The following is a 25,819-nucleotide window of genomic DNA, read 5'->3' on the forward strand; positions in this document are numbered from 1 at the left end:
GCTGGCTAATCCTTACATTCCACCATCCTAGCTATAACCATCCAATCATGGGGTGCGTATGGCCAGACTGGATGAGTGACAAGGCTCTGCTGAACCGTGAGAAGCACTGTCCAACAGCACAAGGGCATCCCAGGGCAGCGGACACAGCACCACGGATGTATGGAGGCTGGGCCGATTCAAGGGCAGTGGGGCAAAGACACAGAGAGAGGCAGAACCTGGTGGCGATCCAGCGATGAACGGAGCCATAACTCTCCTGGGACTTTTTGGCTTCATGAAGCAACAATTCCTTATGTTTCTCTTCCCTTTGTTTAGCTACTTTGAACTGATTTTCTGGAGCCTTTCAACTACATGGTATCTGAACATCTGCATGCCCCGCCCCGATCCGGTCCTGGGTCCCCGCACAGGTGTCAGTCAGCTCTGCCCTGGTAGAGGATGTTGATGACAACCCTACAGCCTTCCTTTTGGAGACTTCCTGGGACAGGCAGCACTGTGAGGTCTAGAAGTACCTTCTATCCGGGGGCAGCTGCCTGGCCCCCACAGTCTTACCTTCTCCAGCTCTTGGTCTTGCCGGTTCATGAGGGTCTTCCAATGCTCAAAGAGCTGGCACTCAGACCTCTGGAAATCCTTGAGTGTCCCCTCCCTCTGAATGGTGCCATCCTTCATAGCGATGATCTGGCACGGAACAGGTTTGGCTACTTAAGAGTCCGAGACAGGTGTAGCATCCTCCACACACTAGTCATAGCTGCCTTCACCCGCTGCCTGTGCAGTCTGCACACCCACCCTCACCAACACCATCCTCAGTGGGTGCTAACAAGTGTACCGTGGCCAACATGGCAGGTTACCCCCAGAACCCCAACATCGTCACTTTCTATACATGGCTGAGTAGGCCATCCTGAGCTGGTCCTGATGGTGGGTTTATCAGTTGGTGGTAACACAGTTGTATAATCCAAGCGGCCGTGGGTGTACCCTTTTGGAATGCAGCAAACTCTGTATTTGAAGCACCCAATGACACCATCATGTAAGCTGCCATTAACTGGTACCCACCCCCGTCCCGGGGTCCTGTGCATGGGTACCTCAAGGGACCAGGCACCTCCGTCTCTGCCTTACTGGACTCAGGATTGTTCTCAACTACAACCATTTTGCTTTCTGAAGTCATTCTACCTGTTTTACGATATTTTTTTTTTTGGTCCTTTTCATAGTGGAGGAGGCTCTCATTCCACAACGAAAATTTATTTTGAGAGAAGTTAATTAGCAGGCCTATTTGGCTCAGACTTGAAGATCAGAGAGGGTCTCAGATTCCCTGCTGTCCAAGGGAACTTTGGTAAAAGAGTAGGCGGGTGTAGACTTCCAAAGGCCCATTGTCTTTCTCTTAGCATTAAGCGATTCCCACTGAGACGGAGAACAAGTGCGTCCTTACATATGGAAGGGGTGTTGGGGAGGGGGGTTAGTCAGAGTGGGGCTCACAACGCCACATTCTGTGGGAGCCTTGTTCTCTGCAGGGCTACTGCCACTGTTCCTTCCAGCATTTTCCATATGAATGAGGCTCCAACCCACTCATCCTTAAAGGCCAATGGCCAGGGAACTTGGTTCGCCCACCTAAACAGGAGCATCCACAGCCAGGGGAGGCAGGCTGGACAAGGCCTCTTTAAGGTAGGAACCAAGTGTCTACTTCTTCTCAGGCTATCTGGTGCTGGCCCAGGGTACACCAGAAGGGAGCAAGCCAGGCAGTGAATAGCTAAAGGCCTAGGTGACACCAACTTTCTGGACTATACGTATTTCCAGCCTGCACAAAACCACTTAGGGCTTTGCGTCCATCAGCCATTGCTGCTGGGTCAATGACTGATTCTTTTGAAGAACACACACACACACACACACACACACACACACACACACACACACGCACACACACACACGCACGTGCACGCACACACACATGCACGCGCACTCACTCACACTCACGCACGCACATGCGCGCACGCACACACGCACACACACACGGCTCCAGAGTCTCACCCAGTCTGCATGAGGCAGGTACTGCAGCTTGTGGGTCACCAGGACCACTGTCCTCTTGTCATCCCGCAGCAGCTCAAGGATGCCGGCCTGCATCAGGTGGTCGCTCAGATGGACATCCAGAGCTGAGAAAGGGTCATCCTGAGAAAAATGATCAAGTAGGGGCGGGTGTGTGTGGGGTAGGTGGAGGTGAGCAGAGCTCCTCAGCATTCTTTTGAAGTGTATCCAGGCACTGACACTGGCTAGCTGTGTGGCCTTCAGTCACCCACCTAACCTCTCGGGCTCAAATGTTATCTCTCTTAAACAGACGTTATCAACTCACTTCCTGTCCCTGAACCATCAACAGCTACCCATCTCCAGTGAAGCCTGAACTCCTCAGTACAATACCCCAGGCCCTCCCTAGTCTGCCCAGTCTTCCTTCCTAGCCCACTTCTCACCTGTCCTTCTCAAGCTCCCTCCATTCTAGGCCGCCAGTGGGCCGGCCATTCTAGCCTTTGCCTGAGCTGCTGCTTCTGTGTGGGGTGCTTTCTGCCTTCTGCCTAGTGAGCTATTTTCCACCTATCACTCACTCAAGCACAAGTCCTCTGTGTCTGGCCCTGAATAGGTCCTAAGTGTCCCATCCTATCTGTCCCAGGGGCAAGCCTGTGCAAAGCCAGATCTGAGCATCCCTACAGCCCTACCTGCAGAGCCCCCAAGATCTCACACCCCAAGCCTCTGCCTGTGACCAATTAACTTAATGACTGGAGCAAAGTAGACACTGGACTTTTATCAGGTGGGACCTTGGATGACAGAACTTCATAAACCGCTGAGCGTGTCAGGTCTCCGTAAAGTATTGTTGGTGAGGAGAGCGGCGTGCGTGTTGAGGGGTCGGGTGGAGGGGAAGAGGATAAAGCCAGGATCAGAGAGCTGAGGTTCCTTGTGCCCAGCCTTTGTCCAAATTCCCCATTTCCCTGTTGCTTAATTGACTCTTCAAGGCTCTCTTCCAGGAAGCACCCCCCCTCCCATCACTCTGGCCATCACAGCTGTCTCATGGTCTGAGCCACACAGCTTAGGTTTGAACCAGCAAAATTTCCTGCCTGGATGTGAGTCTGTCTCCCAATTCAAACTTTAAATCTTCAAAATCAAGGGCTGGCTCTTAAGATTCTTCAGTGTCAACCAAGGCACCTGACACAGAGCTTGGCACGAGGTACGGAAGTTTATCTCATGTTTGGTGGCTACAGTGCTGTGTGGAGAAGGGCTCTGAGGACAACTTTGAGTTCCCTGGGAAAATAGCTTGGTGATGGATTAGCAGTGTCTAACCTGAACGCTAGCTAGGAAGTGGTGTCACACACTCCGTGATGTGTTTCCCTCCTGACAGCTGGGCGTATGTGTTGACTATTGAGGATGTCCTTTTGCCCTTGAGAGACATGGTCTCTAACGACAGCTTGCCTCCTCTTGAGGTAATTGAGAGGCCCAATGGGAAGGTCCACAATGGGTTATAATCACTATTCTTGCCTGTCTCAGTTTCTCAGTAAGAAAGATAAGGCAGTGTTTCTAGGAGGAGTGCTTTGTGCCTGACTGGGGAGGTTGCTGGGTGATGATGATGATGATGTTGATGATGAGGGTTAGGGCCCAATGGAAACCTCATCTGGGTCACTCACCAAGAAGACAACATTGGTGTGCTGGTAGAGGGCTCGGGCCACACTGATTCGCTGACGCTGACCACCAGACAGGTTGATGCCCTGTCACCAAAAGAGAGGAAGAGATCATGCCCTCAGTCCTTCAGACTCTCACTGTGCACTCGGGGCTCTATGAAGAGACGGAGTCATTCCCTAGCTTAGGATTGCTGGCTTCTCCCATCAGGCCAGGATGCTGTGTAAATATTCCTATAAACTGAAGCATTCTCTCCTGGATGAAGGAAGGAGACTTGTAAGACGCAGGGAGCTAAGGAACTGTATGGTATTCAGGAAGTAAGGAAAACTCACAAGGTTCAGAAAGCTCCAGAAACTTACAAGACTCATAGGGCCCTTCCCACAGTTATATCCGCAGAAGCAATTGTTGTGGGTGGGTGACTCCAACTTGCCAGACTGCAGTAAGCTGTGCAGGTTGCTGCAGAGAAGCAGCTTTTGTGAGTTGTTATGCATGCTGGCGTGGGCTTTGGTGGCTACAGCTGCCTTTGAGTCACTCATACTCCCGTGATTAACCCCAATAGATGCATTGGGTTCACTAAGGCCAACTTGGGGGGGACTGTGTTTTTGTCTGTTGTTGCTCTTCTATCTGGGATGAACAGATTTCTTTATGCCCCCTCAGAAGACATCACACAACTCAGGGCCATAGTCATCACAATTTCATTACACTAGAGGCTCCTCAGGGCTTTCTTTTGTCCCATCCTACTATTCACTCAGGGCACTCAGGCTCTCAGGGCACAGTAGAAACACTGGTAGCCAGCAGGGGAGGCTGCCACTAACCCGTTCCCCAATCTGAGTCTGGTCTCCGTGGGGCAGGATGTCTATGTCTGGCTGCAGGGAGCAGGCTTCAAGGACCATCTTGTACCTGGAGGGTAAGGACAGGGAGTCAGTCATCTGGTTGGCCTGATCAGAGTGGGGCCTCAGTCGATGTACGGTCATTAGCCCCTGGGTTGATGGGCCTCAGTGAGTGATGGCTTTAATGCACTTCCTGCCTTGTGCAAACAAACACCCGTGAGAGCAGGAAAGAGCTAAGGTCAGCGCTTACACAGCCCGGGGCAAGTTAAATATTTGAAGGATGAAATTGTATGGGAGCAAATAGGCTGAGTGAGGGATAAGAGGGGGCTTATGGTCCCCCAGCAGTGGGAAACCAGCCGGAGCTCATGCTGGGGCACCATCTGGGACAATCACAGCTGAGTGCTCGGAGATGGTTATGGTGATGGTTGAGCAAACATTTGCCTAGCCTGCGCTTCTCCTCCTCCTGCGGCCAGCTCTTAAGAGCAGGTGCCAGCCAGCATCCCCGGAGACTTCAGGGTTCCTTGGTGACACATGTCCTTAGGCAGCTTTGGATTTGACACCCATTTCAGCTATTTGCTGGCTGCCCCTGGGTAAGGCACTTAAGCTTCCACACCTTGTTTTCCTCATCCATAAGATGGGCAGAAGAGTGTTTCTGTGTCAGGGACACAGGACATGTACCAAGAGCCTGGCACACTTCCCAGGCAACTGCTAAGGTCTCACTGGGTGCTGGTATAAGTATCATCAAGGAGCAATGTGGGGTGTGTGTGCGTGTGTGTGTGTGTGTGTGGTGGGTGCGTGGGGGGACTAGACATCTGAGAATGGGGAACTGCAGGAAGGGTTAACATGCCCAACCCAGCCCCGCTCCCGATCTATCTCGACAGGGTAGCAATGCCTTCTTCCTCTTCTCACACATGGGAAGAGACTTCTAGAACTCAGGGCCATTTGGATCCATCCCAGCTGGACTAAGATGGTGCTGGCTGAACAGGATGCTCAGGCACCAAGGACCACACCCGCCCCTCCCCAGTCTCTCTCCTGGAGGCTGTTACCGTTGTTTATTGAAGGGGCTCTCGAAGGTGATGTTCTCCTCCACGGTGGCATTCAGCAGCCATGGTTTCTGAGATGCATAGGCCACAGGGCCTCTGCTCCTGGAAGGAATTGGTGGTGAGTGGGAGGGGCCTTCCCGGGGGCTTGGACTCAGAGCAACTGTCAGGCCAACCGGTGGGTTAGACTCAGGGAAGAGGGTGGATATACTGAGCCAGCCAGGGCACGTGGCAGGAATCTATGGTGGGTGGTGGGTAACGCAAGCCAAGTCCTTCCTGATGGAACTCAGTTCTCCAAAAAGAGATTTCCAGTTCTTTCTAACCCCACTTTGTGCCTCTTTAATCCCCAAGACCCAGTCTGAAAGCCACACACAAGGATCTGGATACAGCCAGACTTGGGAACCTCGCTGTTTGACCACATGGGTATATGAGGAGACCCAGCTCTTGGCTCATTTAAAAAGGAGAAGAAGGAAGGCCCCCTGTGACATAGGCCTTCGGAGGAAACTCTCCCAGGTGGGAGGAGACCCTAGAGAGCCTCTGCAGACACAGTTGCATCAGAGCTTGACACAGTGTCCCAGGAAGTCCTGGAAAGCCTAGGCCTCAGGTGGCTAGGCACAAGCCTTCCATCTCCCGCCTTCCCCATGAGCTTTCTTCAGCCTCATCTCAACCCTGAGGCAGAGAGGATTCCCCAGGCGCCACCCAACCAAGCAATTCCTTAGCCTGGCTTCCTTATGTCCTCATCAGTGGCTAGACTCGGCAGAGAAGGACATTTTTACACAAACAGCGCCAAGGAAATCACGTTCAGTGTGTTGTAGTTTCCAAAGCACCCCGCTCTCCACTCCCCACCACCGCAGAAGCTGCTGGTAATGGACATGTGTGATGAGGTACATCTACAGAAACTCCCAGGCCAGAGTGGAACGCAGCTCTTCCTGGGGCCCTTTGAGGAAGCCTGCCAACACAGGTACCTGGCATCCGAGTCAGCCACTGTCTCCCGCTCTGGGCTGCTGAAGTAGAGAAAGAAACAGGTCAGGCTTCCCTGCGGGGCTGGGTCCTCCATGGAGATTTCTGATTTCTGGGTTCTATAAACCAACCACCCCATGCTTCTGTAAGCCTTGGGGCCCAGTCTGAGGTTCTAGACATGGCCAGCCTAGACTGTACTTGAATTCACGGGCCTTGAAAAATGGGATCACAGGCTCACACCATCAGGCCTGGGATGAGTAAAAACCATTGTCACATCTAAGTTTTTTCCTCCCCTCTGCAAACCACATTTTGCCTTCATCAAAACTCCATGGCTTAGCCTCATGCCTCTGAGAACGTCTGGCAGTACAGTCTTGTGTTCATACTTAGCACTGTCACCCACAGGCCCTTCCATCCCACCCATGCCTGTCCCGAGGCAGTACCTGGGGTCCTCTCCCTCGCTGTCTGGAAGGCTGCTGGGTCAAAGAGAAAGATGGGCACCGGTTACTCCCACTGCCTCCCAGCACACTGGAGTTTCACGGAGAAGAAGTTGCTATCCCTCCCACCTCCCACCCTTTCCAGAGCCCCTTTGCTGCAGAACTGACTCATCTCGACCCCAGCACCTTGCTGAGTAGCCTCCACACAGCACAGGCTCAGCTGGCACTCCTGGCATAGACCTGAGGCAGCGGTGAGCCTGGCTGGGTACCAAGGTGGTTTCCCACCCCGGATGACTGAGCTTAGGGAGGGATCGTGGCTTTCCCAGCATGGTCACCATCACTGCACACAGTGTTTCTCAAACCGCAGGATCTGAGGGTGGGTCAGAAATGATTGGAGCAACAGTCTGTAAAAAGGAGAAAGTGCTGGTGTGCACAACAGGCCGTGTGGATCTGCCTGGGGCTTTCTTGAGACTGTCAGCGCAGGGAGGTGAGTCCTGTCATAGTAAGAGGTGCCTTTGGAGAACAGTGATCTGAACACCGGGGCCAAGCCTTTCTGTGGTTTTTCTCCTGTCCCAGCTCAACACTTCTCACCCTTCCTGAATCCCCGTCCAGCAATGAAATGTGCACTTGTGACGTACACATGAGGGAAAACACAACCTTCTCTGAACTCATGCAGGGTTTTGTGATTATAATTACTAAATGAGTAGTATTTTAAAAAAAATTTATTTATTTATTAATTAATTTTTTTTGGTGTTTTCAGACAGGGTTTCTCTGTGTAGCCTTGGCTGTTCTGGACTCACTTTGTAGACCAGGCTGGCCTTGAACTCACAGCGATCCACCAGCCTCTGCCTCATGAGTGCTGGGATTAAAGGAGTGCGCCACCACTGGCCAGCCTTGCTAGTATTTTTAGACAAGGCCTCATGCAGCTCAGACTGACCTCAAGGCTGCTCTGTAGCTAAAGATGACCTCAAACTCCTGATCTTCCTGTTTCCACCCACCAGATGTTGTGGACTTGAACCATACCATATGCAGTTATCTTATTTTATTTTATTTATTTTTTCAGTTATCTTATTTTAATAATGCTGAGACAGCCATTGTTTGTTGAGCCTTAAAAGTACTGATAAACACTGTAATAGAACGGTCACTTAATATTTTTAGATTTATTTTGCTATTTATTTATTTGTTTTTGTATATGGGTATTTAGCCTTTGTCTGTTTGCCCTGTGCTCTGACAGATGTGGGCTGTCACGTGGGTGCTGGGAACTGAACGTGGGTCCTCAAGAAGAGCAGCTTTTAACTTGTGAACCATTTTTCCAACCCTAAAATGATCACTTAAACATGCTAAATAGCCACACGGAGTTGTTTTGATTTCTCAGTTCCATTTTGCACATATATTTAGGCTCTGAGAGACTAACTGGTTCAAAGAGACACAACCAGAAAAGAACAAAGGCCTGATAGGTACCCATCCAGCTCTGGGGCAGGACCAGGTGAGGTCATGACACATTTGCCATCCCTGGCCCTTTCCTCTGGCTGTTGTGGTCCCCGTCCGTTCTCCCTACCTAGCCTGTCTTCTGCAAGCACCAGATTGCCACAGTCAACAGCTCACAGGCAGACCACTAACATGAGACAGAAGAAACCGGAGCTGACAAACTCCTGCCCTGTGGCCACAGCCCAGATAAGCTTCTCCTCGGGAGACTTTCTCCAGAGCAGCAGAGGATGTGGTCTCCATGGCCTCCCAGAGGGCTCAGCACAGGCTCCTCTAGTCCTGACTCGGCCCTGATCATCTTGATCCTGGCTGCTCAATTAGCGCCCCTAATGGACTGCCTTGGGAGTTAAAGGCAGGAAGAACATTCTTTCCAGCCCCCACGGTGCTTAGCACGTGACTGATCTGTAATAAATGGAGCTTGTTAGCAGGCTTATTAATCACCAGTGAAGAGGGAGGGAGGTGTGAGTTCTCGCTGGTAGCCATGCCCGTCTTCAGTGCTGACGAGTTTACTCTCAGTCTGCTCTCATCCTACAACCTGCATCCGGGCCCCGCTTTACAGATGAGCACACTGAGGCTCTCCGGGTTGGAGAACAGGCTCGATGCAGCAGAGTCAGAAACAGAGGAAGAAGTTAGGGTGCTGATTGGGGTTCGCTTGCTCTTTCTACTGTAGCCCCAAACCTCCAGCAGGCACCTTAGTAAGGCTTTGTGAATATATTTCAAACTAAAAAGTACACGTGGCAAGCATGCTCTCTCACTGACTGCTGGAGTGTGTGCGTGTGAGAGTGTGTGCGCGCCGGCATGTGCGAGCACACACGTGCATGCATTTTGTATGTACTTCTTCTTGTGGGCATGTCACCTGTTGGTACATGCAGTTAGAGGCCAGAGGTCCACAGTGAGCGACTTCCTCAGTTGCCCTCCCCCCCCCACCCCCCCCACCCCCCCCCCGTGTTTTGAGACTGTGGGAAGCCATGCATCTGCCTCTTAAGTGCCAGTATTATAGAGCAACCAGCTCTGTATTCCACAGCAAGCAGTTTCCTGACCGGACCTCTCTGGGGCACCCTGCTTCTCCTGGCCTGCACTTTGCATGCCAAGCTACACCAGGGCACAAAGCCACGGTCTGATGGGTGAATCTGGCAGACGAGAGTTACAAGACGCCAGGGAAAAGTAGAAGAAACCAAAGCATTTGAGAATTTTGAGAAGATGATACACAAATGTACAAAATGAAAGCCAGGACATTTGGGGAGGTGAGATCGTGAGTGCTTTGTCTATTTTGTACTGTGCATCTTTCCTCATTTAAGGTGCATTTGGCGTTTTATTTTTAAATTACGTGTATTTGTGTGTCTGTGTGGGTATGTGTGGTGTACATGTTTATGGCTGCCTAGGGAGTCTAGAAAAGGGTGTTAGATCCCCTGGAACTAGAGTTCCAGGCAGTTATAAGGCTCCAGATACGGGTGCTGGGAACTTAACGCAGGTCCTCCGCTACGGCAGTAAACACTGGTAACTGCTGGGCCATCCCTCCAGGCCTCAAGATGTCAGGTAAATGGTCTGCCACTGAGCTATGGCCCCATGCCTACTTTTTTTTTTCCCTTCATACCTATTTTTTTTTTCTTGAGCGTCTTGCTAAGTTACTCAGACTGCTTTTGAACTCAAGGGCCTTGAAAACGGGATCGCAGGCTGACACGGCCAGGTCTGGCAGGAAATGTAATTTTTAAGTCATTTGGAAGAGGCCACCTGGTTCCCAAGCCTGGCTGGTCCTATCGGAGTCTCTTATTCACTGGTCACCTCCAGGAGACTCAGGGGCACCCGAGTCCCCAGGCTCTCCTTTGCACACTTGGGTACATGTAAGAGCAGGAATCAGGTAGCTTTGAGCTAAACACCACAAACTAGCAGGCAGGCTCTGAGAAAGGCCAACAGCAACACAGCCATTATTGGGCATAGATAGACACACCCACAGGTCACCTCTGGTTGCCTCAGTAGGTGGTAGGGAGAAGGGAGCAGGGAGTCCTGGGGAAACCAGATGTGTACCTTCTCACGGGGGTGGGAACTTTCTCCCCACCCCGTGCACTTCCTGATGGCTTTAGGGGGACATTAGAAGTCACGCCAGCGTAGGGACTAATGGCCTTATTCTTCCCTTACTGGGAAATGAATTGTGCCTGAGTGTGTCTGCTAATATTGACTTTCATTAACATGTTTTCTTCTAAGAGATTACACAGGGAGTTTGCAAATTCCCAGGTTGACAGTTCATTGAGTCAGGAAGGCAGGGAGGGGCTGATGACTTACACAAAGGAACACGTGGGAGTCACGTGGCTGAGAACCAGAACCAGGGTCTGCTCAGGGTAGCTCTCCACCCTTGGGCTCCTTCTACACAGCCCTGTCTCCCTGAAGTTACCTGGGAACAAGGACCAGTTCTTCCTTCTCCTCAGTTCAAAGGAGAAGCTCCGAAGGTCCTGCTCTGGGCTGTTGGAGAGAGCATCAGGGAACCTTTGGGGGCCCAGAGGCCCCCCTCCCCCGACCCAATCGCTGCAGAGAGTGTAAGGTACGGCCACAGGGCTGGCTCCTTCCCAAAGTGGCTGCAGAAAGCTTGGAGCTTCGGCTAGTTAGGGAGCAGCTTGGGCAAAGGCTTGTGGGATAGAGGCACATTAACACAGTCCCTAGCTGTCCCTAGTTCATTCATTTGTAAATGAATTCATTTACTACAGTGACTATGGACTTAGAAAGAAAAATAAAATGTGGCTTTTGTCTCCAGGGAGCTTTCTCTGGTCTCTCCTGGGAAGACAGGTTGGGGGACAGTATGAGAATTTTGTTCTTGGCAAGGAGGCACATGGCTGCAAAATTATGTCGATCATAATATTTATAGGGTTCTTGCTACATGCTAGGCTAATCCTCGCCTCACCCCCATGGGTTAAATGGGGAAACTGGGCAGGACGCTTATGGAATTTTCCAAAACACACAGATCAAATCTGATCTCAGGCAGCTTGGCCCAGAGCATCTGCTCCTGCCTGCTTAGCCATACTTAGCTCATTTGGTCCTCCGAGGAGCACAAGCCGTCCTCCATCTCCCCAGAGCATTCTCAGTGCTGTGTCTCCCTAATCTCCCAGTTTCCTGCCCTGTGCCCCCTGGAAATCTTTCTGGCCGCCTGCTCACCAGGGCTTGGCCCTGGTAAGGAAGAGTGTCCTGACAGGGCCCTTGCATCCGGCAGCAGGCATGAGCACTATCAGGAGGGGCCTCCTGGTCAAAAGCTATTCTGTTCTTGGCTCTCTTCGCAAGCACATCTCTCTGAAAACCTGAGGTCCAATATCTTGGGTTCGGATCTCCTCCCAGGAAAGAGAGGCATCCAACGTACAGTAGCTCCCATTCTCAGCTCATTGCTCCGAGATAGGGGTCCAGGTGGAGACACAGTGCTCCAGGATTTTGCAGGACAAACAGCAGAAGCCAACAGAGCCACATCAGTTTAGACTCTCTGGTGTGCAGCCATTTTAACGAGCCCCTAACTGGCCTCCCCTCTTGCCCCGTCCCCGACTCCAGCATCCGTTATCAGGAGCAGCTGCTTGTCCAGCCCTTCAGCTCTACGTTACTTCTTCTGCCTGGTGCATCCATCTCTGCCAGGGTCGCTTCATCAGTCCCTCATCACTGCATCCCACACACCCAGTGCTCCAGGCGCTCAGAGCCATGCTCTCCAATATCAGCACGCCTTTGCCTGTGCAGCGACCTCATCTAGGATAACCATCCTTTTCCACCCTTGCCTTTCCCGTTAGCTAGCTCACTGAGAAGTCAAGGGCCTTCTCAGTGGGCCTCCCCCTGCCTCAGCCACAGAGTTCCTTATTCTCTGGGTGCTCTGGTGGCACACTGGTTTCCTTGCCCTACTTTTTTCTTTCTTTCTTTCTATTTTTTTTGAGACAGGGTTTTTAGTGTGTGTGTGTGTGTAACAGTCCTGGCTGTCCTGGAACTCACTCTGTAGACCAGGCTGGCCTCGAACTCACAGAGATCTGCCTGCCTCTGCTTCCCGAGTGCTGGGATTAAAGTGTGCGTCACCACACCTGGCAAGGGGCCAAGTCTTAACTATCATTGAGTTCCTGTTGCTGTGCACAGGGTCTGGCATCCCAGATCAGCATATTTTGGTCGAATTAATGTATCGGTATGGAGAAGCCAGAGCTGGAATTGAGCCAGAGATGGGTTCTCATAGCCACCTAAGGGTGACTACAGGCTAACCTGTTATGCCCAGGGGAGCTGGCCCATGAAGGAGAGCAAGGTAGATTCTGGGGGAACAAGAATCTTGGCACCTCAGTCTCTCCTCCTGGACAGTCACAGAGGAAAGGGGGTCTGATGAGTGCAAGGCCTGAATTCATGTAGTGGCTTTATGAAGGGTGTGTGTGTGTGAGAAGGGGGGGGGAGGGGAGGGGGAGGGAGAGGGAGGGGGGCATGCAGAGGCTGCTAACTTTTGGGCCATCAGGTGAAATGTTACTTGTTCACAGTGGAGTCTCACAGGTGCGCACTTGTGGCTGCAAACCCTACTTCTGCCGTGATGAGAGAACTGGGTAACCTGCTTCCCTTCAGTTTCCCATCTGCTGAATGGGGAAACCAGGGTGAGGGGCTGACAGGCACTGAAGGTCCTGCTCAGTGCCTGGCTCAGGAAAGGCATCCAGCCTTAGTCACCACGGAGAGGCTCCTTGCCTCCCCTTGGCTGAGGAGAGAGGAAGCAGCCAGGTCCCAAGCACTGGGGGCCAGCTGAATCCCCGGTGCGTCATTTGCCACCTCTGGTGGTCAGAGGAGCTGGTGTGATGATGTATGTGGGGTGCGGTGGGGTGCAGAGAAAGTGAAGAAGGGGAGAGCAGCCAGGTTCAGAGGCACGTTGGCCTCCTAGCTGTGTGGGACACAGTCCAGGGAGCCCCAGGGGCAGCTCCAGGGTTGAACTCAGCAATCCCCTCTGGAAAAAAATTTAACCCTGAGGAGAAACTGGGCCCTGACTGCCTTCCACGTGGAATTTAAAGACTGATTCCCGGGGCTGGAGAGATGGCTCAGTGGTTAAGAGCACCATCTGCTCTTCCAGAGGTCCTGTGTTCAATTCCCAGCAACCACATGGTGGTTCACAACCAACTATAATGAGATCTGCTGCCCTCTTCTGTAAAGCACTCATATGCAATAAATAAAGTAAATACATCTTAAAAAAAAAAAAAAGAATAATTCCCTAAGATCAAGACCCAGGACAGTAGCCAAGCCTGGGTCTTGCTCAGATATGGCAACAGAAAGTGACCCAAACTTCCAGAGCCCCAGTTGGCTGCTGCCTTGAGGTGGATGGGTTTGGTGAGATCACGCTTGCTAAGGGACCTGTCCTCAGCAGGGACCCAATAAACACCGGTTGCTTTCTTCAGCCCACAGTTCACTGAGGCGCCTGCCTTGTCACACAGACATGGCTGATAGGCACGGGTTCGTTACCAGAAGCCTCGAGGAGCTGCTGTTGATATCAGAACTAGCACAGTGAACTCAAGCCAGTCGCAGGGCCTGCCCAGAATTGCCAAGGAGTCTCTCAGTGGGATGGCGAGTGGAGGCAGGGCCATTTCCGCTCCTAAACAGGACCCACGGCTTACAGCACCCCCAGTGAACCCCAAGCAGGGCTCACCTGCTAGCCCACAGCCACACCAGGGATGGAAACTTGTTACTGCCAGGGACACCATTTGGGGACAGTTTGGAAAAAGAGGCCACAAGTGCGAAGCCTGTAGTCAGCTCTCTCTGCGCTGCAATTTCTCTCTGCTCGGGTTTATCAAAACCTGTCATCTTCAGTAATTTCCTTTTAAGAACGACCTGTAGGGTAGGCTGGCCCTCCCGTTGTACTGACTGCAGCCCCTCAGTCATGAATAAGAGCTGTGAATTCCAGTTGGGGCACTGGGGCATCTCTTTCTCTTGGCAATGTCAGGGCACCGAGCCAGGCATTGTGGGGGCATCTGCAGCTAAGGTTCTGAACACCTCTCCACCCTCTTCGCTTCTCCTCGTTCCCTCTCCTCGCCTGCCTTTTAAGGATTCTATTTGATGTGCATCTTTCAGTAGCTAATTTCACTGCCTTTTAGAAGTAGGTGGGTATAAATAATAGATTCATGATGGGCTTTGCCTAAGGTTCTGGCTCTTTAATGAAGCTAGTGATCTTTGGAAACCAAGGTGTTTGTCTGGGTTACTTGTGGGCCTGGCACACTCTCTCTGAATGGTCTCCAGTCTGCTGAAAGCCATGTTGGCAGGGAGGAAATACAGCCTAGGAAATATGAGACTTAAGAGTGAGCAGATCTGAGTTCGAATCTCCGCTCCGCCTCTTGCTAGTTTTGTCAGTTAGGGCAAATACAGCTCATCCACAGCGTGAGAATTGGTAATATATACCCTGCTGGTGTCCGTTCATGCATAGAATTGTGCAAAGAGCGCAACACACTACATGGCAAGGGTTGAATGGATCCTAACAGTGACCATATGAGAAAAACTACAGCATTCAACAAACGAGAACGGTGCATCGCCTGCAGAGACGGATGGTTGGAGGCAGAGGAGCAAATGTTACCTGTTCCAGAAGACGGCCCCAGAGACCTTCTGCATCTCCCCCAGGGTGGCGAGGAGGAGTGAGGACTTGCCGCAGCCCACCTGGCCCACGATCATGGTCAGCTGGCCTGTGGCAATGGAGGGCAACAGATGGGAGGGGAGCTGGATGGAGTCTGAGCAGCTGTCCCCCAGGAGAGTAAATGACAGGTGCGCTGGCTCCAGACCCTCATCCCTTGCCCAACCTGGAGTCCCTAAGAAGTCTCCTTCCCCGAGTTTCTCCTTCTAGTGTTGACACTGTTCTCTGGCTTCCTAGGTCCTTCCTCCACTTCCGACATCCTCTGCTTCCTCCTGCAGAGGTCTCTGACAGGAGCACAGCCACTTGTGTCCCTCCAAACTGCCACCATGGCTCCCACCTCTGACCTCTGCCATGCGCTGATGGGAGAGAACACACCTATGTTCAGAACCTCCACTTTCACAGCCCTCCTAGACTACTCAACTCTGACACCTGTTAAAATGTCACTGACAACACACGGTTTGACATCAAGGTGTCACTGTCTCGCCCTGACCTCGGCTGCAGCCTGGTTCTGTCTAGAAGTCAGACCTCAGAATGGCCAGCTAGGTAGCAGAGGGCAGGCGCTTAACAACATTGACTTGGCCTTTTTCTCTGTTTGGGGCATGGGGGGGGGCACGTCCGGAAGGGTGAGCTGGCATACCTCGGGGAATCCGGATGGTGATGTTGGACAGAGTGGGGAGTCCATCAGGGGTCCAAGTGAAGAAACCTCCGATGATCTTTATTGTCCATCCCGGCCATGGTGCAGAAGACGACAGAAAGGGGGTTGTCAATGTGGACTGTCCCTTGTTTCCCCTCCCTATGAAGGTCAGTGCATACTGCTTCTAACCCTAGGAGTGCTTCCTGGGCAGGACAGTGGGGGACAAAGCCCTGTCTGAGGTACCCTAGAGAGTAAAAAGCGAGTTCTGCTGAGTGGGAGTGGAAACAGTGTCTTTGGCTTTCCTCCTGCCTGGCACGGGGGGGTGGGGGCTTTGTTTAGAGGACTCGGAAAGCAGGTTCTTGAAGCTTCTCTTGGAAACGGTGTTGAGGCTGGGTGTTTGGACACGTGGTTGAGGACTCACCTGGACACAGAAGTTGTCGGCATCTCCATCCATGCTGGGGGCCAGCCTCTGCAGTGGGCCCAGTAGATCTCGGACCTCTTCCCGGGCTGGGCGCTTGCGGTTCACAACCTTGAGGGGCTGAGGATGGTTAGGAGGTGAGGGCTTCTGGGCTGGGAGGACCCCCCTTCTGGGGGGGAATGTGAGGGCCCAGTGCAGGTTGGACACACACTTCAGGACCTCAGATGAAACGTTGGAAGTGTCAGGGGGAGTCTGGATACTTACTACTGCCTGGTACTTGCCAGCTTGGCCTTGGGGTGCAGGCTCTCGGGGAGCACACTGCTCCTCACGGATCTCTGCACTGGACAGGAACTCACTCAGTTTTGCACGCTGCAGAGGAAGGAAGAGATACCCTTCACCCCCAGGGTTGTGGGGGGGGGCAGAAGAGGGGAGAGGAGGAGGTGTGAACTGAGAAAACAGCTCTTAGGTTCTACGTGTGCCCCACAAAGGCTGTGCTGCCTGGGAGCTGGTCAGAGGGCAGGGTACCAAGTGTTACCAGGAGTTAAAAAGAATACATATATTCATTTGTTTTGTGTGGTAGGGTCCAGCAGGTACATGTGCTATGGACAGCTTTAAGGAGTGGTTCTCTCCTTACTGCGTGGGTCCTGGGAATTGAACTCACGTCATCAGGCTTGGCAGCAGGCACCTTTATCCGCTAAGCCATCTTGACACCCCTCTACCCACTGTCCCATTTTTTGGTATTGTTTTGTTTCTAGGCAGGGTCTCATGTAGCCCGAGTCAGCCTAAACTTACTAGTATAGCTAAGGAGAGCTTTGAATTCCTGATTCTCCTGCCTCTACTTCCCAGGCTCTGAGGTTACAGGTATGCACAGCCACACCCAAGCTTATATATACATATATATATTAAACTGGTGGTCATTGAATTCAGGCCTTGACTATACCAGGTGAGCACACTAGCTTGAGTTAACACTCCACAGCCCCTAAAGACTTAAAAAAAAAAAAAAAGTTTGGCCAGTCATCGGAGTAGTCTGGATGGGAGGTACTTTGTTTGGTTAGGTTGGTTTAATGTTAAAGATGGTTAGTTGGATTTATAGTTAAACCATTAGAGTTAAGGTTGGCTATGTTAAGATCACTTGGGGTTCAGACCAGTTACTGACAATGTCATTGGAGCACAACTATGTGCCAGGCAGCATGCCAATTACTATCTGAGCATCACAGAATCTTTCCCATGACAGGTGCTCAGAAGGGCTCAGATCTCAGGGAGGCGTGTGCTGAGATGGAAGGCCCCCCCACCCCGAGCAAATCCTGGCCTGGATCCTTCTCTCACCTCACGAGGGCTTTGACAGTGGACCGAACCACACTAGACAGCAGGACAGAGGCGTGACCAGAATGTGAAAGAGAGAGAGGGAGGCAAAGGCCACGGAGGGTGAGAAGTCCGACTCTTTGAAGAAGCTGACGTGGCCCACGAAGGTCTGTGGATAAAGGCACAGGGAGGGTGCGGTGACTCAGGGTGTGGGTCGCCCTGGTGTGCTCCCACAGTGGGAGCCCAAGGTCCTGGAAGCTGAGAGCTGTTCAGGACTGTGGGGGAAACCTTTCAGTTAGAGGCAATCATCTTCTTCAGTCACCTCCATGACAATGTCCCCAGAAAATTCAGGACTCATGCTTAGGGGTGTGGCAGCTCCCTTCTGGCCCCTCCCTTCTGTGCCAAGAATAAGCAGGGATGAGCCCTGCTCCCCTTAGAACTCTGGGTGTGAGCATCCCTAGTCCACAGTCTGGTGAAAATGCAAAAAATTGTTGCTATAACACTGCCCTCCTGGGTCTGTCCCCAGCTACCTGGCTGGCTCTGCAGCACAGTTCCCAGAGCCCAGGCCAGGAATTGCCTCAATAAATCACACTGAAAATGAATTCCCCGGCATGCCTGGCAGCCTGTGCCCTCCAAGGCTCCTCAGGGATGCCGGCCTCAGGGGAAATAACAATATCTTTTAAAAGAACCTCAGTTCTGAAACAGGCACGGGGGCAGGGGGGCAGCTAGGTGGGGGTGAAGGGTGGGCTCCGGGGGCCCCAGACCTTGCTGTAGGGCAGTGACCTGCCTCCACAGCTAGGCTTATGCATAGCTTTGTTCAGAGGCACATCATGTCTGTCCATAATACAGGAGCTGTGCCGTGGCATCTTCCTAAATCCAAAAAAGCAGGTTATACAACCGTGTATGCAACACAGTCCTATTTCTGTAGAAGTGACATATCATCTGCTTTAAAAAAGGCCGAGAAAGAAACACCCTGACGATGCTGAGTAGGGAGTGTGAGGGGTTCACCTCCATTTTCACTCGTCTTCCTAACTTTCCCATCATTTTTACGACAGATGTTCCATTTTGTGTGTGTTAGCAAACAGCCATCTAAAAGCTCCCTAAAGAATACGTCTCCTCTTACCATTTTTGAGACAGGGCCTTATGTAGCCCAGGCTGGCCTTGGAACTTACTTGTGTAGCCAAAAGTAATTCTGAATGGGCACTCCAGCCTCTGTTCCCCAAGTGCTGGGGGTACAGAATGTGCCATCGTGCCCATCATATGTGATGCTGGCCTGGAGCTCGGGGCATCTTGCATACTAGCAAGTACTCTGCCAACAACCGAGCCATATCTCCAGGCTCAATAGCTATTTTGTAAAAGGAGGTTTCATTCCTCTAGCTACTATGTATCCTGTACCCCAGGACCTGAGACAGAATCCCCGTCTCTCTGGAGTCGGGAGGGAATATATCTACATCCACCTCACACCCCGATACAACTGTTGAGATCCTTGCACGGAAGAGCGGGACTCGGATGGCTCCCCCACCTGTCCCCTCCCCAACCCTGCGCAGAGGAGAAGGGTGCACTTACGATGAGGACGGCGGCAATGGGAATGGCTGTGTTCATGAAGACTGTGGAGGAAGCACAAGGTGAGGTTAGGAGAGGAGAGAGAAGGCTGCCATGCTGGCCAGGCTAGCGCGCATGAGTGGAGGCCCAGCTTGCTGGGTGCATCTGCAGAGAGGGCACCCGCAGCCCCATCCTTCCTTCTTCCCCAGAGCTTCCTGTTCCGCTAACCCCGGCCCTTGCTTCCGTCCTGTGAAGAAGCGATCGAGCAAGGTCCATGGTAGGACTGGCTGCATGGCTGCATGGCTGAGCAGTAAGCAGCTTGTGTCTCAGGGTCCCCAAAGGCTGCTCCTTCCGAGACCTCAAGATCAGGCATATCCCTGTGCAGTACAGACACTTTCTAGATTGTGAGGGCTCTTCGGGAGGGATTTCAAACTCCCTCAGACTGAGGGGTTGGAGACTGAGAGCACAAATCGGGGTCTTCCTTAGATCTAGGGCCTGTACCCCATGCTCAGCTTGGGTAGCTGCTATCTGGAGTAGAGGCCCTTTCCTCATTCTGTTAGAAGTCCAGCCTCAGGGGCTGGTGCACTAGCTTAGTGGGTAACGTCACCAATCGGACAGCTTGAGTCCCATCCCCAAAGCCCATTAGGTAGAAAGAGAGAATAGATTCCCACAGTTTGTCCTCTGGCCTCCACATGTGTGCCATGGCATGTGTGTGTACACGTGTGCATGTGTGAACACACCCCCCCCCACACCCACCCCCCCCACACCAATTAACTAACTAAATTCAAAGCCTTACCTCAGGGTCTCTCCCACCCTCTTCTCTCATTCTTTTAGGCAAGTTCGGGGAGGGGAGGGGAGGGAGCGTGGGGGGAGAGGCTGGTTCTGCAATTACCCATATTAAAGCCCAAAAGAGCAGGATGCAGGAGGCTCTAGCCAAGGCCAAAGGCTAAGCTACTGTATCGGTCCTGTCTGCTAAACAGCCAAGCCTTTGAGACTCTGAAGTCCAGATGCTGCCTGGCCGGCTCCTTGCTGCAAGAAGCCTGCAGTAGCTAGTTCCCACAGGGATGTCTGGAGCTGCGGCCACTGCTTCAGAGAAACTCAGCCTGGTAGAAGGGCACACGCATGGTCCTTGTTCTCAAGGGCTCCCCCCTCAGAAGAAGGGGGTGAGTATTGCTCTCCCAGGAAGGCCCGGACGTGAAGGAGGATGGGGAACAAGTTCCTAGGGGAGTTATCAAGCAGGCGGGAAGGAAATGTCTATCTTTCCTCAGGAATTTCTAATCTGAAAGGGGAGATGACAATGCTCCGCTATTATGGCTGAAGCCCTGGGCAGTGCTAATCTTCCTGCAAGACTGGAAGGCGTTTAATCAATACCAGCATTAACTATGGCCATATTGCAATTGCCCTGCCTGACAATGCACTCGCCTGATGCCACCACCCTGCTTTATGGCTTATTTCAGGGGGTAGAAACATTACTGGTTACAACTATGGTACCAAGGGTCCTGGATAGGACACAGCACAGCCACGACTGTTTGGGAAAAGCACACAGCTGTCAGGCCTGCACCCTCCACTGTCACCAGCCACACAGCCATACACCTGAAGTAGTGTGACTCCTGCCCACAGAGCCAGTTATCCCGAGGTACCCTCGAGACAGAGGCCTCCCTTCTGCCCGTCTCTAGTCCATCAAGATAACACAGTAAGATGGCAGGAACACTGGTGCCTCACCCTTTCAGCCTCCAGTCCTTGCAGAAACAAGCTGCAATTTGGAGCAGGCATTGACACAACTCAGAGAAAGCTATCTAGCACTGTGTGTCGGGAGTGGCAGAGAACTCCCGACTTTTTGACCCTGTGGTCCATCTCCTGGGCATTTATCCTGAATAATCACCCAAGAGAAAGAAAGGCTATCACATCAGCAAGGTAGTGCCAGCCTCAGCGCCATGACGGCAGAGCACAGCTCCAGCTGTAGCAACAAACCACCCAAAATGAGGCGGGCTAGAAACTTCCAGCATGGGGGTCAGCGGAGGGCACCTTAGTAAAGTGATGGTGAACATCTCTGGGGGGACATTTGGCAGGCAGAAAAGTCTGCCATAATTGATATTTTATTCTAATGCATATTTCCCCTGGTCATGATTGTTAAAATATGTATATTTTTGTTTTATTGTCTTTATTTTTAGAGATGCCTGGGCTCCTTTGAGGAATGAGAAAAGCTATAAATAAGTTAAAAACGAACATTTCAGAGCTGAGGCAGCAATGTGGAGCCTGCTTGTGACAGAATTAATTTCTGGGCCGTGCTGACTGTCGCGAGAGGGGATGAGAATGTGGCTTTCCAGTCCCCCCCACCGCTCACTAGAGAGGTTCTGGGTCCCCTTTGGGGTGGGATCTAGGGGAAGGGCACCACCAGTTGCTGTATTTCAAACACCTCTCTGAAGATCATCCATCACCCTGGGAGAGATTTGGCCACCTTGGGGGGTGTCACTGGGGGACCTGAGGCTGGGACTCTGTCCTTCTCTGAGTATGGCAGACAACTGGGGGAGGAGAACGAACAGGCAGCTGCCGTGGGGTGAAGACCTGAGGTCCCATTTTTCTGGGCTCCACAGTTTCCCACAATGGTAGAAGAGGCAGGAAATTCAACGGAGAACAGATTTCTCTCTAACTCTGGTCCAGAGTGGGTGATTCCCTTTGATTTGTGAGGAAACAAAAACAAAAAGCTACCACCACCACCACCACCACCACCACCAAATACTACTACAAAAAACAATCAAAACAAAAGATTGAAGCGCACGCCAGCACGCAGATGTGAGCGTGAGAAGTGTGAGCTATGGGCTGAATGACGTCAGATGCAGCAGAGGATAGAAGGGGGTGTGGTCAGGCTTTCCTTGACACAAAGTTACCCAGGAGGAGGGCGCCTCCACTGAAGGACTGTCCAGATAAGATTCTGGGAGAGGTGGTGATGTTTTATAGGAGGAGGGCCCAGCCCACCGTGGGCAGCACCACCGTTAGGCCAATGGGCCCAGGCAGTAGAGGATCTAGCTGAGCCCGAGCAGTGAGCTAGGAAAACTGTTCCTCTGCGGTTCCTGCTTCAAGCTCTTGCTGGTGTTCCCGTCCTGCTACGCTGTGGTCGACTGTGATCTGCAAGTGTAAGCAAAATGTATCCTCTCTTCCCAACTTGCCTTAGTCATGGTATTTACTAAAAGAGCAGAAAGTAAACTAGAACAGTGTGTGTGTGTGTGTATGTGTGTGTCTGTAATTACATGTGTTGTGAGAGTGCGTGTATGTGTATCTGTGTGTGTATGTGTGTCTGTGTATGCATGTGTGTGTAAGTGTCTGCGTGTGTGCATGTGAGAGTGTCGTGTGTGTCTGTGATTACGTGTGTGTGTGTGAGTGTGCATATGTGTGTCTGTGTGTGTATGTGTGTCTGTGTATGTGCATGCATGTGAGAATGTATGTGTATGCGATTACGTGTGTGCATAAGTGAGAGTGTGCATATGTGTGTGTATGTGTGTCTGTGTATGTGCATGCATGTGAGAATGTATGTGTATGTGATTACGTGTGTGCATAAGTGAGAGTGTGCATATGTGTGTGTATGTGTGTCTGTGTATGCATTTGTGTGTGGGAGAGTGTGTATTTGTGTGTGCACGCATACAAGTGTGCATGCATGTGTGTGTATGATTGTAAGTGTATGTGTGTGTCTGTGATTACATTTGTGTGTGTAAGTGATAGTGTGCATATGTGTTGTCTGTGTGTGTCTGTGGAGTATGTATTTGTGTGTGTGTGTGGTGTGTGTGTGTGTGTGTGTGTGCATGCACATGTGTGATTTTGGCTGAGATGAGGCCTCATGTATTTCAGGCTGCCTTTCGATGCATTGTGTAGCTGAAGATGACTTTTAACTCCTGGACTTCCTATCTCTATATCCCAAGTTTGAGGATCGCAGGTGTGTGTGTCACTACACCTAGCTCGTTAGGGTAAGAGGCCTGAAAAATCACTATAAAAATGAGGCCCATCTGCAATGATTCAGAGGCATGAGTACTGTAAAAAGTCCCTTTAGAGTTACTCACTCAATCCAACAATTATTTTTTAGCATCCTTCCCCCATTGCAATCTTTGTCCCGAGGCAAACTTTGTGTTAGCTTTCCCTATTCCCACGCAGAGGAGACAAACCCACCTGAAGCAGAGCAGACCAAGTCACTGGCTCCCCTGGCTCTGTCCACGGAATGCAGCTTGGCCTTGTGGGTACCAGCCTGACATTGTGATACCAGAAGCTTTTCATTTCCTAAGTTACCATAAATATTTCAGGACTCATGTGCCAGGGAGGTTAACTCCAGCTTTGCCTCCTGCGGAGGGAGGGCAGGACTCAACCTGGCTCTAATGGAAAGCTGTGCTAGGAGGAAGGAAAATGTGTTTTGAAGCGGTGGTGTGTGTGTGTGTGTGTGTGTGTGTGTGTGTGTGTGTGTGTGTGTAGGGCGGTTTTCCATTCTGTCTGATTGTCAACAGAGTGAAGCAGAAAGCAGGGGCCTGCTACCCTGTCGCTGGGGGCTACAGAAGTGCATCAGGAGGCCCCCAGCAGGACTGATTTTTGCTCCTCTTCAGCCAACCTGGCAAACCAGGGTCACTTAAGTGACCTTCAGCAGCTGCACTGATGGCAGGGAGAGGGACAGGTGATGAAGGAGAGGAGCTAGGGAAAGGAGGGACCAGGAGATGGGTATAGTGGTGAGCACCCAGAATCCCTGCACTCAGAAGGTGGGAGGCAGGAGGATCAGAGTTTAAGGCCGTCCTCAGCTATGTGGGAAGCTCCAGGCCAGTTGTAAGAAATGGTCTCAAGAAGACTAAGGTATAAACAAAAACAAAACAAAAGGCTTGTGTTTCCACATAGGAGGCCGGAGGGAAACTGTGTTGTGAGACAGGCAGTGCGTGGGGTGTGGAGAGGCACTATTCTGTGCCTTTGTGGACACTTGGCCCCAGTCCTCACACACAGCTGAGCTGATTTTCTGGCCCTTGGATTTTTAGACACAGCCTGAGACTGTCGCGTTGCCTGTCTGGAGTCCGGACCCCTGAGCACAGAGCATTGACAGAGATGGCAGTCACATCTTCAGTCTGCCTAAGCTCCTTCCGTGCCTCCCTGGCCCAGGAGTAAGCGCAGCGACCTGGACACACAGTTTTCTATGAGTTGGTCTCCACCTACTGAAGGAAGGTAGTGATGGAACCCGCATCACTTTCCCACCCCGAAGCCTTTGTGCTTGGAGGTTCCTTTCTCACCCAGGTAACTCATGCTTATCCCAGAGAAACTACCACAGGCGTCTCCTCCAGTGTTCTGACGCCCGCCACCTCTCAGACTAGGCTGGGTACAAACTCATAACTTTTATGGGCATCCAGAATGTCGTCTCTGTTCTTGTCAATCACTACACTGTTGCATGATGGGCTTCTCCTGTAGACTATAAACAACATCTGGCTACAACCAGCATCTTTTCTCACCCAGTGCCGACCCCAGGGCCTGGCACATAGGAGAGACAGCCAGTAAGTAAGGTGGTCCATAAATGCTTGAAAGAAACAAATGCACAGGACCAGGCAAGCAACGCAAAAGAAAGGACGTCTAGAACTGACCCCGTGCCTCTAACTTGTGCATGGCCACTCCTGACTGTCACAGCCAATGTCCCCTAAGACTGTGTGGGACCATGCCTATTCCTTCCTTATGCTCAAGTCATCAGCAAAGCTCAGCATAGAGAGAGCTCTGACATGGGCCCGCACGTGGACTGATGGCACTTTGGCTGACTGACTGTCACGCCTCTGCGAAGCGCCGGATGTGGGCATTCCAGTGTTTCTTTTAGTGCCCGGTCCACCCCTGCCACTAGCTGCCGGGACAAGACACCAGAACTCTTGGTGACCCTGTGACTGAAGCCATCACAAATGTCAGAACGAATCATGCCCGCCCACAGGCTGCCTGCAGCGTGTGCATTCATGACCAGACCGGAAACCCATCTGGCAATCCCATCATGGGCCCCATCTGGAAACACGACACCTGGACTCTTCCATGTTGCTGGGACCCCATGCTGGAGCCGATGGCAGGAACACGAGGTTTCCATTAGCCTAAGACCTGTGCCTCGATTCCTGGAAACAGAAGCCAGGGATGCTGGGAAGAGGATGGCGAGAACCACTTGAAGCACGGAGCACCTGCCTGCAGCCAGGAGAGGCCTCCACCCGACCACTCCCTCTCGGAAGAGATGCCACGCAAACAGCTCCAGGCTTTCCGCATTCTCCCGAAGAGAGCTGCACTTGGCGGTGCTTTTACACGCTGGTTTACATAACCTCCCACTATCCTCCTCTCCCCCCCCCCAACCCCCTTCCCAATCATTCTCCTATATTGAGACTGCTGTGTGCGCCCGCAGGCAAAACAGGGGTCAACAACCAGGTGCCGGTTCCTCGGGAGGCACCCACTGTTTAGTTTTTGTTTGTTTGAGACAAGTCTCTCCCTGGGACCTGGGCTTGCTGATTAGGCCCAGCCCGCCTCAGGGAACCTCCTGTTTCTGTCTCCCCAGTGCTGGCCTTATATGCCCCAAGCCTCCCCCACCCCCTGGCTATTTTATATGTGAGTGTTGAGACTCAAACTCACGTCCACACACTTGTATGGCAAGATCTTTATGAATCTTCTACCTCCTGGCCCCAGGGATGGCTTTTCAAAGCTTCCGCATGAGAGAGAAGTCGCCCTTATCTGTCTTTTTGGGTCTGACTTACTTTTCTTTCCTAGCACCATCTCGCACATCTGGGTGGGGTAACTCACAGTAACGTCCTATATGTTTTCTGAATGACTATAGACTAGCTCCAAAGAGCTTAACAGGAGAACTGATACGGAGGCGGGTGGTAACGTTAATGGCCTGGTTTGATGTGTGCACATCCGAAACATACACCTGAAACCTCAACTGCATCTCATAGATATGCATGATTATTTTATGCTC

General features: G+C 51.8%; 1 protein-coding gene across 1 annotated transcript in view; it reads right to left on the reverse strand.

Moving 5' to 3' along the window:
• The window catches only part of Abcc8 (ATP binding cassette subfamily C member 8), a 114,865-nt gene that overhangs the window by 14,903 nt on the left and 74,143 nt on the right, over nt 1–25,819 (reverse strand).

Source organism: Acomys russatus, chromosome 7, assembly GCF_903995435.1.
Source record: "Acomys russatus chromosome 7, mAcoRus1.1, whole genome shotgun sequence".
Classification (NCBI taxonomy): domain Eukaryota; kingdom Metazoa; phylum Chordata; class Mammalia; order Rodentia; family Muridae; genus Acomys; species Acomys russatus.